The sequence below is a fragment of the Haliotis asinina genome, chromosome 16 (genome assembly GCF_037392515.1).
Source record: "Haliotis asinina isolate JCU_RB_2024 chromosome 16, JCU_Hal_asi_v2, whole genome shotgun sequence".
In the NCBI taxonomy this organism is placed as follows: domain Eukaryota; kingdom Metazoa; phylum Mollusca; class Gastropoda; order Lepetellida; family Haliotidae; genus Haliotis; species Haliotis asinina.
In genome coordinates this window covers 14,744,750-14,758,999 of record NC_090295.1, presented here as the reverse complement: position 1 = coordinate 14,758,999, position 14,250 = coordinate 14,744,750, and the positions used below count along the sequence as shown (strand labels likewise).

The 14,250-nt window shown below is 40.1% G+C and overlaps 1 protein-coding gene across 3 annotated transcripts in view; it reads left to right on the top strand.

Annotated features, from left to right (window-relative positions):
- Positions 1-14,250, top strand: part of LOC137268111 (cholecystokinin receptor type A-like) — a 114,499-nt gene that overhangs the window by 76,197 nt on the left and 24,052 nt on the right. The window contains exon 1 of one of the 3 annotated variants that reach the window (XM_067802635.1): positions 7,689-7,705. The exons of the other annotated variants lie outside the window; for them this stretch is intronic. The gene's annotated coding sequence lies outside the window, so the exon portion shown is untranslated. Of the gene's footprint in view, positions 1-7,688; positions 7,706-14,250 lie in introns of those variants that run through there. 3 annotated transcript variants of the gene reach the window in all.

Sequence of the window (14,250 nt, the reverse complement as noted above, 5' to 3'; positions counted from 1 at the left end):
ATCCCACTTACGTATATCGATGTTCATGATGTTGATCACTGGATTGACTGGTCCAGATTCGGTTATTTACAGACCGTCGCCATAAAGCTGGAATATTGCTGAGTGCGACGTGAAACTAAACCCGATCGATCGATCGATCGATCGATCACTCGCTCATTCATCGAGCAGACTCACTATCGTGTGACAGTCTCCATGAGACAAAGCTTCGGTTGCCCACGACAATGTGTCAGTGTTCAGTCATGTATTTATGAAAATAAAACGCCGTCTGCCTGTTGGAATCTTTGCATTCATATACGAGGGGATAACAAAAAGTAGTGAAAGTCACCACGTCATTGATATAAATGCAGCTGTTTTATGTTTTATTTTTCTACATAATATTTGTCAACCTCAAGTAAACTGGTTTGCTATGTACCAGCATCACGGTCCCCATTTTGTTTGACCTTTAACTTGTTATCCCTCAAAACGCAAAATCTGCATACAAACTTCAGGAAACAAAATATGCAAGAAATATGAGGTAGGTAGAGGTAGATAGAAGTCTTCTAAAAGCACACAGGTTTATGTAAAAGTGCATGGAAAAGCAATTTCAATCTACAATCGCTTGCTAAAGTGGCTCTCTCATGTTTAGTAAAAGAGCTTGTTTTGGAGACACTACTCACCCCCTTCCAGATGAGTTCATCATAAGGACATAACTCATTATACTGTTTTCATAATTCACACATGTTGCCAAGGGTTTAAACTAAATACTGAATGGCCAAACAATGTGTCAGCTCCTAGTACATTATAAACAGCGCCAGCTTGAATATCTGGACACAATGTTAGTGAAAGATCAAAGTAAACACAGCCTCTGTCAAAATCTAAATCAAGCAATCCAAATCTTTGGCTGTTGATTATGACAGGAATACATTCGAGACCATTCTGAAGATATATACCACTATCCAAGAGGGACCAAATGGCATATCGTTTCCATTTTCTGCAATTATTTTACAAATATTATACCCAAGTGTGTTGTGATGATTCATATCTCGTGAACCACATTACCCAAATGTGTTAAACTTTGGATATGGCTTTGTTAATGATCCCTTCACAATAAAATGGAAACATTGGGCATTGAGAATATTGCTATGCTCATTATTTTTTTATAACCCCTCGTAATCGCCGCCTCTATCGAATACCTATCTGGGACTTGACCAAAGTAGGCCAGATCAAAACCAGTCATCGTTCTGAGACTCTATCCGTGTTATCACTTGAGTTTCTCTGCTAACTGAAACGTCAAATACATGACACATTTCTGTGAATTGTGAATGAAGAGTGTGTTTTGTGTTTTTTGTTCCAACTGGTGATATTATTGAGATACAACCTATATTCGAGAATGTGTTGTGACATCCACGGCTGTTGAATGGTTAGCATAACATCATGTAACGAAGTACGTTGATCATTCTGACACCTATCGGCATTATTATTTTTACGGTGAGAGTTAATTCCTTTTCAAGTCATTACCCATGTATGTCATGACTTAGCGCCTAAGGAGTGTGTTGGTAAAATTAGTGAGCAGTCAAAAATATTCCAGCTATATGACGGCGGTCTGTAACTGATCGAGACAAGACAATCCAGTGATCAACGGCATAATTGGGATACGATATGGTTGCTCAACCAAGTCAGCGAGTCTGACCACCCTATTCCATTAGTCGCCTCTTGCAACACGCATGGGTCACTGAAGATCAATTTTAATCTAGATCTTCACGGGTCTTCTATATTAGAATATATTATGACTTTTGATGACACAAGCAATATTTGGTTTCATGGTCGTACTTGTGATGGAACACTCGGGTTCCTCGTGAAAATACAAAACCAAGTCATGATTTGAAAGTTTCGTCTAGCGAAATGACTTGTTTAGCCAGGTTCTGAAAAATCGACGAGGCCTTTCCACACGAAGTCACTACTGACTTTGTCCGATTTTGACTGTATCATGGGCAATGCTTGTAAGTCACTATCCCACAATGAAGGGACCAGGTGCCTGCATCAGGTGTTTATGAAAGGCGATCGTGTCCGGGTTCACCATAAAATCCCATCTTGTGGAGATAACAGGAACCTGGTTTATTATTGTTGATTATTGATTTATTGATTCAACCTCTGATGTGCATGAACTTGTATCACTCGCATCCTAATCTACGGTCATTTTTGAAAAGAAACATACATACTGCTGGTTTTCGGTGACCAAGACAATCGTTGTCTTTTAGCGGCACTATAATTACTATAGATGACCAAGATATTTTGTGGATTGAAGCTTTTATATTCTTGTCCACACAATGTTACGGGGTCATTCCAGATCATTACCTTCCACGTTGGAAGGATCTGTAGTGATCCCGGAACGTTGTGTTGAAAAGAATAGAGCTGCTTAAATCCATAAAATATCTTGGTGAAGACAATTGTTGTTGATCATTTACGTTTAGCGTCTCGACGGCACCATCGGCCAATGATTTCACAATGCTAAGAGCGACAAACACACTTCCAAACGATTTCTCTGCTAACATTCGCCTGCGATCAACCGGAGATGTAAAAGGCGGTATTATTGCAGCTATTCCTTTTGAACGTGTCCCGTTTGCTTTGAAAAAGCGACTAATGCTTTGACTCCTCGTGTCAAAAATACCTTGTAACATCGAGCGATGTGTTATACGGTGGCGAGACCTTCTTAAAACCGCACAAACTCAACAAAGGACAATATCGCGTATCATTCAAAACGCCTGTTTTCCCTTTGATTTCTAACAAACTGCCTCAGAGAATGGTAATCAGGAATGCGTATGGCTTCCCTGACTGTTGTTCTCGTTTGAGAATGGTCATAATGGGATCCAAACACGTTGATGACATCAGTAACTTTCATGTCATATGGCAATGCGCTTACCTCTTTCTCTTGGCGTACGATATGCAATTAAATGCCATAAACACATTGTCATAATCAGAAGAAGATGTTTTAACAATGTTCCAGACACATCAAGAAATGGGGCCTGGCAGCGGAATATATGGGTCCATACGTTATAAACTTGGAGTTGAACACGGCCCTTCAGCGTGACAATCGAACGGTCTTTCTTACATCCTACACGTACAAGTAAATGGATCGGGTACGGTTACAATGTGAATGTCATACAGCAGTCACGTTCGTTCTTGGCACTACAGTTACATATGCTAACTGGCTTGAATCTTTAATAGTTTTGTGTTTAATCTGACAATGTAAAGACCACCCGATCCATTATTATTATTACGATATTTACTTTGTCATATTAAAAACTATCCCACACTTTCGTATTACTATATTTAGTATCTCAAGGTAAAGACCATACCATTTTCCAAAGCCAGATTTGTGAAGTTAATTGAAGTCATGGGATAGGGATTTGATATCATAATTATCATATGTGTACACGAGAAGGCAAACAGGGGCCGTGGGGTAGCTTTGTGAGTCAGCCGTTCGCTGGTCAAACTCAAGGGTCGGGTTTGAATCTCCACATGGGTACGTGCGAAGCATATTTCTGGTGTCCTCAGTCATGATTTTCCTTGAATACTGCAAGGTAGCGTAAACCCATAGTCACACGCTGAAAGAATGTAGCTTAATAAACCTTGTATCTCCGAATGCAATCTCAGCATAATGACTGCGAGTTGATGCTATTAATTAGTGGTGGAGTGACTGAGTGATTTCAGTTTCAGTTTTACACCGATTTAGCTATATTCCAGCAGTATCACGGCGAGGGACACCGGAAATGAGATTTACACTGTTTAGGGAATACAACTCGTCCCCCTTATTAAACGAGTGTGGGGTCGGGCGTTTTAGTACAAGATCACTTGTTGGTCGCGGAATGGAATACAGCCTTAACTCGAAATCATCTGATATAATAAATTACACACCGTGTTACACACGATTCTCATCAAGAACAAACGTTCGCTTCATGTGTACTCTAAATCCCTTTTTGTGGATTGCAATCTGAAAAGTTATTTGACATAGGATTCAATTTCAATTTGCATTCTTTAATTCGAGATCTCAACGATTGTGTTGCTACCCAGCCATTTAAATTGGTGGACTTAAAAGGTAACTCGATGGAACAAATTCACTGATGTTAAACTACGCACTTAGCCTTTGTCCAATCAAGTAACATGTGGGTTTTGTAGCTGATAATGACAACGCTAAAGAAATGAGTTTGAAGACATTGGTAGTAATGCTTTTTCCAATCCTTAATAGCACTGCGAGGCTGGGCATCGTTATTTTTAGGGGCTCTTTAAATGTAAGGCGCATTTAAAGAACGAGAGAGGATATTTATGGTTTTGGTACAGCCACTCCAGCTAAAATATTCTTCAGCTGTTCAAAGACTCTGACGCAAACGAAAATGTTCATGGGTGATGGGTACTTTGATACATGTGTAATAAGAGTTTTATTTTTAGAGGTTACAATTTCCTGACATGTGAATTCATACTAAATATTAATAGTGAATGTATGGGGTTTCTTTTTACTAATTGGCGGTGGGATAGTCTAGTGGTTAAAGCGTTCGCTCGTCACGCCGAAGACCCAGGTTCGATTCCCCAGAAAATCGAATAATTCAACGATCTTGCACATGACATGGGTTGATTGCTCTGTAAAATGTTAATTGAGGGTTCATTGGTCAATGTACATGGAATATGTGTCGGTAGTGGGGATTCCTGGAGAGAACACTTGGTTAATTTGGGTGCAATGTGTGTAGCCCATTGCTGATGTCCCCCGCTGTGATATTGCTTGAATAGCTAAAATCGCCGTAAAACCAAAGACATTTGCTCACCTGTTTCACATTGCCTTATTTAAATCGAATATACCTCGCAATTTGTTTCGACGCAGTGAAAAATTTGTTTCGACACTTCGACGCAGTGAAAAACTTAAGATGAAATTTATCAATTGTTTTACTCTCTAACATAGGGGAAAGATATTTCTCGCACTCTTCACACTTGAACTTTCATTTCAAGCAGTCTAGACACCATCACCTTCGTAATGGCTATCTACCTGCAAAGATTCGGGTCAGAGTTGATCTGCAGCGCTCCATGTTTGTCGTAAGAGGCCACTGACCCTCTCCGTGGTGTTGTGGCTGGGCATTCACCCGGAGAAAGGAAGTGGCGGGTTCATATCGAAAAACGTTAAAATGCAGTACTTTATTCCTGTCAGACGCTCGCCATTAATGGGTACAACAAGGACTGATCGGTCCGAAGTCAGTATAATTATATATAATGTATTGGAGTAGGGTATTCGCGCTTCACAGCGGCATTGTATATAAATGTGCTAGCACTATAAAACCAGTTTAAGCCTGGGCAAGTACAAGCAGCCACACATACATATGAGCGAAATATTCATCCTAAGTACGACATTATACCCCACCTCACTACATCTCACCTTACCTCACCTTAACTCACCTCACCCTTAAAAGACACTAATTGGATCGTGTGGTCAGACTCGCGTGGTTGCCACTTGTCATCTTATCCCAAACGTGGAGATCGATGCTCATGCTGTTGATAACTGGATTTTCCAGTCAGACTTTATTGTTTACAGACGACCGCATACAGCTGGACTATTTCTGACTGTGGTGTTAAACTGCAAACGAAACATGATGAACAGCATATGTGACGCTCTTAGTTTAAAGCCGCAGGTATTGAAATTCAGTGTGTAATTAATTTCTATGGTTGTCTTCTCAGCAATGTGTTTCCCAGATCACAGATGATGCCATTCAACTCTACTTTGATGGCCTGACTGAGCATCCAGAATACACGGTATTCAGTGATACTTCAGATTGAGTGACATTTGAACATGACAGGTATCAGTTTCAAATGATATGGGGCCATATGAGTCACGTTTTGTAGGGACGTATATTACACAGGAACATCTGTCGTGGTCTCTCTAGTTTCGTAGAATTAATAGGAAGACATTGGTGCATTGTGCGACTGACGTGCAACACGCCTCAAAGCGTTCCATCTTCATCTGTTTCATGCAATCTTGCCTTACGAAATGAAATGTAGGATGACACCGGTATTTGAAAAAGCGGCATCTGTTGGAGTCTACTGTGTAAAGGTACACGCACGCATATATATCATCATTCAACAAAGTCATTTAATGATTTGGAAACGTAAACAGAGAGTTATTCACACTGACAGATTGCGTGTTCATCGAAGCAGTTTCTCAACAGTCGTTACTGATGTATTTTCAATCCTGGAGAATTCATGATTGAAAACTCACAGTTGTCAGTTTATTTGTTTTGGGTTCATACAGGGCACGTGGAATACCATGTCTGACCCGTCACATTCTTTTTCCGGCGTGGAAGAATTCCAGATCTTGAATCTAAGAATATTGGGATCGTGGGTTCAAATGCCAGAATGTTGTGATCGTGGGTTCGAATCCAAGAGTAATGTGACTGTGAGCTAGAACCCCAAGGGCATCTGTAATATTACGACAGTGTACCCGAACCGAACAGATACCGGTTTACATTTTTCCAGACCATACATTCGTTCAAGATTGTCAAGACCCGAGATTAGCATTATTTGACTTCCCTGACATCTCAATGAAAAATAATAAAAACATCGTTATACCCAACACATTAATATTCATGAATCGTGGATTTTAGATCAGTCAACTGTTTGTCAAAATCATTTGCAGTTTGCGCCCGGTTCTAAAACCCTGGTGCCTTCTCTCGAACAAACCAGTTTAAACAGAGTGAGTGCGTGAGTTGAGTTTACGCCGCTTTTAGCAATATTCCAGCAACATCACAATGGAGGACACCAGAAATGGGCTTCACGTTTTGTACTCGAACAATGGTCTTCGGCGTAACCACCGAACATTTTAACCACAAGTCTATCCCACTACCCCTCAAACACAGCGAGGCACCTGACTACAAAAATGATCTCGTAATTAAGTATAATCCAGCTAAAATCACGCAACTAGGCGCTGAACTGGACCAGTACTGGCAAAATACAGTACAGTACACCATAGTAACGGTTGCAAATAGTACAGTTTGGCTTGATCTGTCCCAGTTAAGTGTAATAAATTTCTACTATTTAAACAAGCTGACACCAAAACAAACTCTGAAAGGAAAAAAAGTACAAAACAAAGCACATGTTTATCCATATGAGTCTAATTCATCAAACTAGATGAAAACATGATGTGTCATTCCTTCATTGATTCATAGTTCATTGTCTTCCTGGATTAGCTTTTACGACAGAAGTTGAACACAGTTCAATTCACCTGATACAGTCTCTTTTTACGTATTTTCAAATTTACTATTCAAACTTTCGACGTTATGTCCAGTATGACAGGATTATCAGACAATAATCCAGGACGTATGCAAACGTTATGCTTCTATGCTTGTGAACAGGTTTTCCATGTTCTAAAAACATGGCATACTAAACGTTTAATGCTACCGTTGTTCCTGTGGAAATAATACTGTTATAGTTCAAAGGTTTCTCAATACTTGACATTCGTTGAAAAAGTAGTCTTTTACGTGGGTCACACCATATATCGTTACTTTTCAGGGCCAGACTAAGTCACATTGCACTCAGACATGTGGAAAATGTCACACTCTGTCATTTGGCCACCTCTCTCAAACAGACGACATGGTCCGGAGATGATCCCCCACAATTCACCATGCAGGAACTTCACTGTTTATACTGGGCCAGTGTTGGGCTGGTACAGTATTGCGTTGCAGTATTTACGGTAACCTCCCACATGTGGCCCAGTTCCCATATGTGACCAAGTAACGGACAACTAACGGAAAAACAAGCATTGGTCAAGTACTGTCTCTATACTGGCGTACGTTGTTCCAGTACCAACGGTACAGAGAAAAAAATGCCAACACTGGCCCACTAGGTGTGAGAGTATCAAGGATTGTAGGATCAGATATTCATCAACAGTACCAGCCTCTAATTCAGACCCCAAAACATTCGTTTATGCAGAACATGACCAATTCGCTGTCCTTGTACAGAAAGAAATATCCATCCTTGATATTTATACGACGGCACCAAATTTGCTTTCAAAACTCATCTTTTCAACTGACTTCATGCTTCATCCTTAACTCCCTAGATGCCGCTGCGACAAACATGTCCTCGCCATTCAGTCGAATTAAAGTCGAACTACATCACGTATGGAAAAAAACGCTCTTTAAAATTGTGCAGAAAATTAGCTTTTCTGCAATTTCTGAAAAGGATGATTATTGTAAATGGCCTCAGAAAATGTTCGCCGTAAAAATCGCTAATTTTTGTAGATATTGCCAGGTTACCATTCACGCAGTTCTTTTGCCAGTGTTTTGACGTGGACTTAGATATAAGTCAAGTGGTTTTTTTGTATCAATGGTGTCTGTGGTTTATCAAATCAAGAATGATTGTTCTAGAACGTTATCGTTAACGCTAGAATTGTTGGGTAGATTTCAGAAAATAAATAGACACGCTGGTATGTGGTAAAATTTGTCCAGTAAGGCCGGAATCAAGACGCCAATTAATTCACTCGTTTTTTTTCAAAATCAGATATAAATGTCAAATTGTCTTTATCAGGAATGCAAATAGTCATGATTAAATCGAGTGAAATAAATATGGAACCAAAGGCTGTGGTCTGAAAACCCCACTTCTTTGAAACCAGAAACAATATCCAGATTGAGCACGTTCAAGGAGAAACCAAACAGAATCCATACCTCGTAGCATTTTCAGTCATTCTGAAAGATCCTAATCGTTTTCCATTACCTGCACCTTGCAGGGTAAGCAATTACAGAACGATTTAGGGAAAAGGAAAAGTAGATACATTACAGTTAGTTTTTATTCTAGCGGGGAAGCAGTTGTTCTTGGTTACCATCGAGACATAAAAAAGACTTCATGTATGAATCTCTTCTACCCAGAAGCCGTAATTCAAAATTGTCGTCTGATTTTTTTGGTCCATCGATCACCTAATGTTCAGGTTTGTTCTGGCCAGACCGTCGTCCCATGACAGAAGTGCGGTATCGTAAGGCGGAAAATACTTTCTATCAGTGGCAAATTGCGTACTAAATATTTTTTTCGTGGACACCTGGTTCTGCAAAGGTCGCACAATGGTCCTCCCCAAAACTGAGACTTGAGTGATTTCAACAACTTCGTTCGTTCGGAGAAAGGGATGGTGGGAGTGCAAGGATCAACGTCTTGCACAAAAAATGATTTTGGAAGAGGTAAAAACATCACCGCAACCTCCACATGTGGTGGATTGACTTCATACATTCGATTCTGTCGTATGGATGGATTCTGAAGTCATTGCGACTGCTTGATTTACTCAAGTCTTTAATGAGTTGTTGGTCAACTCAGCTTGCGATAACATGAAATGCCAACAATACAGACTCTCCAACACCTTGTCAATGGACGCCCTTCCCTGGCACAAACAGCATACCTTAAAAGACATGATGGCATGACTCGCTGTTTCTACAACCGTCTTTGCCATGCCTGTGGCTTCGACTACGAAGTCCATCCATGGTACGACCCTGAACGTGTCCAGGACGTCATGGAAAATTATGCTTTTAAACTTCTTTAGAATCGGCCCATATACGGCCTCAGAAGAATTCCTGCTAAAAAACCCGATCTTGTCCTTTTGTCATTGAATGTTCTGTCCCCTTTGACAGCAATATGATTTGCAAGATTCAGGAAACACATTTGGATCTCACCTTTGAAATGCGTCGCTTGCTTCCAAAGAACACTGACTCCACATTGTTCTCGGTGCCACTTGGTTTGGTACCTCCTGATTTCGTGGCTCCTGACTTCTCCACCGGGAGCACAGCCCTTCCGACACTCCGGATAATGCAGACGGCTGCAGTGTTGGGGAGTCTACATATTCTCGGGAAGGGTTTTGGGTTCGACAAGGCAGCGATTTCCTGGAAGAAGTCCCATTCGCTGTCTGGGCTGCGTGTATATGGGGCGAGGGCCCTGAGCTGATGATCAGCCGTACCAGCTTGACTGTGGCAGGATCACCCGAACACTCTCTGCTGCATACAATGTTTAATCTGTAAAAAATAATAGTAATAATAATAAGAGCACTCATAATGCGCTGAAATCAATTCACAAGGTGGATGCTCATAGCGATAACTGATTATTGATACCTACCTAGTGAGGCGCTATGTTATTAGTCACATGGTGCATCCCACCGGGTACCTGATGTCAACCCTGACTTTCACTGTCAGATTCTCTTTTGTAACAGAAAATCCCATTACACCTATCTTTTAGGATATTAGAGCCTGGGACCGTTGGGCAATACACGTTTCATAGTCCGCATGTGGTCCATCTCTGCAAGTTTTTTTACGAACCCATTTACGATCTTACTGCAAATACAAAATTAGACTAATTCGACCCGAGAGGATCCAAAAAAGGCGACTGTGTTTGTCGTGAAAGGCGACTGACGGGATCGGGTGATTAGGGTTGCTGACATGGCTGACACATGTCATCAGTTCCCAATTGCGCAGTCCGATGCTCATGATGTTGAACACTGGATTGTCTGGTCCAGACAATGGAATATTGCTGATTGAATGCTCTTTGCAGTTTTCTCTGAAAGATCATGGAAGATTGTGCCTCAAAGGTTCACAAACTACACCAAAGACAGGAGCTGCTGGTACATTGTTTGACATAAGGGAACTCTGACCGATGATGTCATCATTCTTGTAACAAAGTATGTTGAAATGTGTGTTTTCCAATCGGAATTCTCATGTATGATCAAACGATGAAATTGATGACGTGATTCACTTGTCTCTTTCATTTCTAGTTCAGGTGGGTGAATCAGTGAAAAGGGAGATGCCTAATTTGTCCATTACCTAACGACATCGGGTCATCTGTATGCCTGAAGTTTAAGTTGGCATCAGTCACCTTGTTTGGATCTTATCAAACCCAGCTTGAATTTCTTGAACATCAGCAAGGACGGTTCACAGATGGCGCCCATGATGATGTCTTCGTTTGACTAAGTGTCCAGTCACATACATGCTACCCTATTTACATCATATTACTTTGTTCCTCGGAAACAATTCAAATATCCTGAGATCCACACTACGCATACTGGGGTTATGTCCCTTTTCAGACATGCGTATTCCACTGTCATCAAGTGGCGTCGAAGACGAATATCGATTTACTTTCTTTACGATCTTCCGTTCATGTCGAGTGTAAAGCATACTATCCACTTGATCTGATTTGGTTCATATATGAGACAGTATTATGTTCAAAAACAGCCTATGGAGCTCCTAAATGGAAAATGTCGACGGTGTAGAATATAAAGTGGAGATATTAACTGTTGGTTTACCTCTAACTAGACATTGCACAACACTTAGTCCCAGCTCAGATAGGAAATATAATATTCTACGTCTCAGCCCATTGGCGAGCGAGCGGTATTGTCATAAAGGGTCTAATTTACAGAACATACATGTGCGTGTCACAAAAATTACAATGTATATTAGATTTTGGACATATTTGACTTAAATATTCATTTGGGGGTAAATGTCATTAGTAAGCGACATTTAATACGATAAGGGTCATTCTGTAAAAAAATGTATAACATAACCTCATTATAAAACAGTCAACGTATGACACCTTATTCATAACACAATCATGTATATATGTTGCTGCAAGGCAGAAATGAGCCATGGATTTGGCTGTATATAGCTATTTATTAAAGACAAAGTTCACCCGCCTTGACATTGTTTAGGCTAGAGGCAATGTTTCTCTCCATTATTTGTTATATACATTACGGAAGCCCGTCTCCCTTACCATCTATTACTTAAAGTTTATGCTATTTTAACCCCTTCCTTAACGAGCCAGACAGCTCACCACCCTGGGCTATGTATCATATTTCATGAAGAAAGCAATCGGGTTGTTATTTTCATTTGTGGGTCTGTTCTGAACGACTGTCGCGAAAAAGACGGAAAATTTCATACAAGGCATCACTAACCTCCCTTTAGTGCATGATTATCCTTGTACTTTAGCGCAAAACGTAAGTGAATAATTTAGGTCAAAACCATTTTTCCAGGTATTGAACATATACTGCTGAAAATTAGTGGATTCTGATTCTGTTCCTAAGTAAATATATTTGGAAAATGACGTCTCCAGGAAGCGAGGTACCTTTGTTGAGGGTACCGCTCTGCGCTTTACCACTAGGCTACTCTATGACATATTGTAACATTACATATTTAGTTATGAATAGGTATGAAGTTTATTACTGATAACAATGAAAATGCTTATGACAAGTAGTAACAAAACCACATTGACACGCATTATACTGTATGTATACATATGCATAGTTTATGGAAATGTGGTTCGGTAGCGTACATTTATTCATCTCCGGAACAGGGCATCCTGACTCTTCTCGAACTAGATCCACTCTACGATACAAATTAAGGCTTCCAATTTTGTGGGAATATTCAGACTTTAAAATTTGGCAAAAGGGTTTCCCAGTCGCCGTTCTTTCATCACATTAATTAATATCGTATTAAGCATAGTGTATAATAATAGGAGGAATTCCAACGAGAGTGAAACATCCTTTAACCATGCTAATTACATGAGGCATTTTAGTGAAGAAGCACTTAATTTGATACATCTGTTGTATTCTGTCAGTCGTAAACAGTTAGAAATGTTCTTTTCTTATGTACGAAATGAAATAAGTTGTGTTGTGGTTTTCTCAGAGCAATGATATATGTACGATATATATGTATATGCAGCATGGAGAAAACATGAAATCCATATTCGTTTCTCAGCCAATCACAATTACCATAAGCAGATGATGGAAACTCTTCAAGCCAATCAAATGTGATGACATTCACGTTGGAGAAAGACATTCTGTTGTGTAGGGGTCTGACATTTCACAGATTGCATAGCACAGTGTCATTTGACGATGTTTAAACTAATCACTTGAAGTTGAAGATCTAAGGCCATTCAGTATCCTCAACTCTGCTACATGTATTTTTCATCAATGCATTAAGTAATGTCGAATTTTCAGACTAAAACGAGCATATGACGCTTGTGTATGGTGGCGTGTGGGCGTTTACGTGTGTACATATGGACTGGACGGCTGTGATACTTTGTAGTGCCAGTCCTTTTAGGTACGATGCCAATGCTTAACACGGATACCTCACAAGGACAGAACACTGAATCCGAATGGACCGGTCTCTGTCTTATTCCGTTAATGACAAACGCCAGCCAGGACATCCTTTGGTTTGACAAGGTTGAGGACCAGTGCGATAGACAAAGATCAGTCTAAAGGATGATACAATATTTATACTTGTATCTTTAATACAATTCACTTTGGAATTACTGAACATATCGCTTGCATTTGCTTGAAGGCACAATTTCATTTATCTACAAGTGCAGGCTCCGCCGCTGAACGATTCACATCTCTCTATGAATTTATGATATACTTGACGGATGGATAGTCAGTTAGCGAAGTCAATTCCATTATTTCCGGAAAGATGATACGTTGATGGAAACTATACATATAACGATAATGCAGAAATAATGACATCACCTTCGAGAACTACATCATTCACTTACGTTGGCTAAGTGAAATTGAGAGATAAAAATAGACAAAGAATATCTTACTGCGCATATACATGTATTGCCCCATTTCAGACGGGGTTTTGGGTTTATTTTATTAAGGTGTGGGTTTGAATTGTTTCTTTGTTTGCTTGTTACGTCACTCGGTAATATTCCAACATTGGTCTGTAATAATCAAGTTATTGACATCTTGAGCATCATTAGGATAAACTTTGGACACAATGACATGCACCAACCATGTCAGCGAGTCTTGCCACTCTGTCCCTCCATTTGATATTTCGAAAAGCATGGGTTGTAGGCAACATGTTCTGACCCGGATCTTCACGTTCGTTTTCACAACCATTGGGGTTGTACAATTGATCATGGTTTTTCTTTTGAAGAGCGTCAAAGGACCCTGGCTAAAAAGTTTGTTCCTCATGTTTACAACAATGAAATCAGTACGCAATGTTTAATGGAAGACAGGCCATCACCAACAATGACGCATCGCTGATCAAAATTATATTCGACGCCATTCCCAATTCTAATTTGTACCATATGTTCCCTTCTTTGTTCAGGTAGACAATTGCCCTTTTCCTCTATGGCGATCACACCTGGTATGTCACACATCTGTGAATCATAAACGTATGATTAAAATATAGTCATAGTAGTACAACTGACTCTGCTTTCAGCAACATGATTATATAAAGTGCTAGTCACCTTTATTCAGTGATATAAGCTTGGCGTAGG